Below are 4,304 nucleotides of genomic sequence, written 5' to 3' on the forward strand. Positions count from 1 at the left end.
TCTTATGGAAACTTTCATTTTCTTTTTTGCTTAAAGTCCCACCAAGGGGAGTCTCTTCTCCAGTATTGTATTTCTAGCACCCAATGCTAGGACTCTTAGTTGTTTTTAGAGGTTCAAACTTTAGTAATTTGAGATTTCACTTGGCTCCATTGTTTACTTAGTGACTCTCCCACTCTTCCATTGCACTCCCCTTACCTGGCACAGCCACACACTTGATGCTTTGTTTCAGGTTCACAGTGATGCAGGAAAATGCAGTGCATGTCTATTTGGCCATCCTCCTGCTCTTCCATGAGTATCATTAATCTAGTCTTCTATAATTGATTTCAAGTCCCTTGGAGGGAGGTGTGTATCTTATGGAGACTGTGCTTCAGGTTTAGTTTCATGTTTCTTTTGAACATTGTCCAAGGCCACAGTGCTTGATGATTTTATTCTTCTCGCTCCTCCTGTATATTTACTGGAGACAAGTCTTAGGCAGGCCTTTAATTCACATCATCTTGCTTCAACCTCATAAATATGAATCCATTCAGGGAGTCTAAGCATGCACCACTATGATGATCTCCTTCTTCATGTCTCATATTTACTGAGAAGTGAGTATTGGTGTTACTGCCATAGACAATGAGCTGATGCAGAAAACAGTTTGAGTGTGTGCATCCTTCCCTCCTTCTGTTCTCTTTGAACTGGTTGATGGGAAAGGAAGAGACTGGTCAGACCTGTTTTGTGGGTGCTCAGTACAAGGCTCTTGAGTGGGAAAATGTCTTCAGTCTCCTGCTTCCGTACGGTCTCAAAGACCATCATGGGACAGAGTAGGAGGCATTGAGGAGTTCCTTATGCTCCGAGATATCACTATAGGAACCTGGAATGTGAAACACACAGGGTTGTTCCTACAAAGGAAGATATGAATAATTGGTTATTTGTCTAAAATATGCGAGCAGAACTCATTAATATCCTAGTGACCTTTCCATTATCTGTGTGGCCAGAGACCACACCAATCATCCTCCCACCCTTACCATAATCTTGTTTTTAAAAATTTTTTATTATTAATTTATTCTTGTTACATCTCAATGTTTATCCCATCCCTTGTATCCTCCCATTCTTCCCTCCATCCCGTTTTCCCCTTACTCCCCTCCCCTATGACTGTTCCTGAGGGGGATTACCTCCCCCTCTATATGCTCATAGGGTATCAAGTCTCTTCTTGGCAACCTGCTGTCCTTCCACTGAGTGCCACCAGGTCTCCCCCTCCAGGGGACATGGTCAAATGTGAGGCACCAGAGTACGTGAGAAAGTCATATCCCACTCTCCACTTAACTGTGGAGACTGTTCTGACCATTGGCTAGATCTGGGTAGGGGTTTAAAGTTTACTGCCCGTATTGTCCTTAGCTGGTGCCTTAGTTTGAGTGGGACCCCTGAGCCCAAATCTGCATATCATAATGTTCTACTTGTAGGTTTTTAGGCCCCTCTGGATCCTTCTACTTTGCTATTCTCCCATGCTTCTCTCATCTAGAGTCCCAATAGGATGTCCTCCCCTTGGTCCCAGTTTCCTGGTAAGTGAAGGCTTTCGTGGGACATGCCCCTTGGGCTAGTATGCAGTTATAAGTGAGTATATACCATTTAAGTCTTTCTGCTTCTGGGTTAACTCACTCATTATGATCATTTCTAGCTCAATCCATTTATCCGCAAATTTTGGGAATTCCTTGTTTTTAATAGCTGAGTAGTATTCCATAGTGTATATGTACCACAGTTTCTTTATCCATTCTTCGATGGACACTTAGGCTGTTTCCATGTTCTGGCTATTATGAATAAGGCTGCTATGAACATGGTTGAGCAAATTTTCTTGTTGTGTGCTGGAGCATCTTCTGGGTATACTCCAAGGAGTGGAAAAGCTGGGTCTTGAGGAAGCCCTATTCCCATTTTTCTGAGATAGCACCAGATAGATTTCCAAAGTGGCTGTACTAGTTTGCATTCCCACCAGCAATGAAGGAGTGTTCCTCTCTCCCCACATCCTTGCCAGCATGTGGTGTCGCTTGAGTTTTTGATCTTAGCCATTCTGATGGGTGTAAGATGGAATCTCAGAGTTGTTTTGATTTGCATTGCCCTGATGACTAAGGAAGTTGAGCATTTCTTTAAGTTTTTCTCAGCCATTTGATATTCCTCTGTGGAGAATTCTCTGTTTAGTTCCAAGCCCCATTTCTCAATTGGGTTATTCGGTTTGGTGGTGTTTAGTTTCTTGAGTTCTTTATATATTTTGGATATTAGACCTTTGTCAGATGTAGGGTTGGTGAAGATCTTTTCCCAGTCTGTAAGCTGTCGCTTTGTTCTCTTGACACTGTCTCCAGCCTTACAGAACCTTCTCAGCCTCATGAGGTCCCATTGATTAATGGTTGACATTAAGGCCTGGGCTGTTGGTGTTCTGTTCAGGAAGTTGTCTCCTGTGCCAATATGTTCCAGGTTCTTCCCCACTTTTTCTTCTAAGTGACTTAGTGTCTCTGGTTTTATGTTGAGGTCTTTAATCCACTTGGATTTGAGTTTTGTGCAAGGTGACAAGTATGGGTCCAGTTGCATTTTTTTTACACATAGACCTCCAGTTAGACCAGAACCATTTGCTGAAGATGCTATCCTTTTTCCATTGAATGGATTTGGCTTCTTTGTCAAAAATCAAGTGACCATATGTGTGTGGATTCATATCTATGTCTGCGATTCAATTCCACTGATCAATCAGCGTGTTACTTTGCCAGTACCAAGCTGTTTTAATTACTATTGCTTTATAGTACAGTTTGAGATCAGGTATGGAGATTCCTCCAGAGCACCTTTTATTGTACAAGATTGTTTTAGCTATTCTGGGTTTTTTGTTTTTCCATATGAAGTTCAGAATTGAAATTTCAATGTCTTTAAAAAATTTTGTAGGTATTTTGGTAAGGATTGCATTGAATCTGTAGATTGTTTTTGGTAGGATGGTCATTTTTACTAGGTTAATTCTCCTGATCCATGAGCAAGGAAGGTCATTCAATCTTCTCAGGTCACCTTCAATATCTTTCTTCAGAGTTTTGAAAATTTTTTCAAACAAGTCCTTCACTTGCTTAGTTAGAGTGACTCCTAGATATTTTATATTGCTTGTGGCTAACGTGAAGGGTGTGGCTTTCCAAATTTCTTCCTCTGCAAGCTTGTCATTTGTGTATAGGAAGGCTACAGACTTTTTTTGGGTTAATTTTGTATGCAGCTAATTTGCTGAAGGTGCTTATCAGCTTTAGGAGTTCTCTGGTGGAATTTTGAGGGTCACTTATGTACACTATCATATCATCTGCAAAGAGGGATAATTTGCCTCCCTTCTTTCCCATTTGGATACCCTTGACCTCCTTTTGTTGTCTTATTGCTCTGGCTAGAACTTCGAGTACTATATTGAAGAGATGTGGAGAGAGTGGGCAGCCTTGCCTTGTTCCCGATTTGAGAGGAATTTCCTTGAGTATCTCACCATTTACTTTGATTTTGGCTATTGGCTTGCTGTATATAGCCTTTATTATGTTGAGGAAATTGCCTTGTGTCCCTGATCTCTCTAAAACTTTAAACATAAATGGGTGTTGGATTTTATCAAATGCTTTCTCTGCATCTAAAGAGATGATCATGTGGTGTTTTATTTTCAGTTTGTTTATGTGGTGGATTACATTGATGGATTTCCGTATATTAAACCATCCCTGCATGCCTGTAATGAAGCCTACTTGGTCATGATGAATGATATCTTTGATGTGTTCTTGTATTCATTTTGCAAGTATTTTATTTAGTATTTTTGCATCGATGTTCATAAGAGAAATTGGTCTGAAATTCTCTTTTTTTTGTTGAGTCTTTGTGAGGTTTAGGTATCAATGTGACTATGGCGTCATAGAATCAATTTGGTAATGTTCCATCCATTTCTCTCTTTGGGAGTAGCTTGAAGAGTATCGGTATTAGCTCACCCTTGAAGGTCTGGTAGAATTCTGCACTGAAACCATCTGGCCCTCAGCTTTTTTTGGTTGGGAGACTATCAATGATTGCTTCTATTTCTGTAGGGGAGATGGGACTATTTAGCTTGTTTATCTGTTCTTTACTCAACTTTGGCAAATGAAATTGATGAAGAAAATCGTCTATTTCCCTTAGATTTTCAAATTTTGTGGCATATATGCCTTCAAAGTAGGATCTTATGATTCTTTGTATTTCTTCAGTGTCTATTGTTATGTCTACCTGTTCGTTTCTGATTTTGTTGATTTCTTTTTTTTTATTAATTTATTCTTGTTACATCTCAATGTTTGTCCCATCCCTTGTATCCTCCTATTCCT

Source organism: Acomys russatus, chromosome 3 (genome assembly GCF_903995435.1).
Source record: "Acomys russatus chromosome 3, mAcoRus1.1, whole genome shotgun sequence".
Classification (NCBI taxonomy): Eukaryota; Metazoa; Chordata; class Mammalia; order Rodentia; family Muridae; genus Acomys; species Acomys russatus.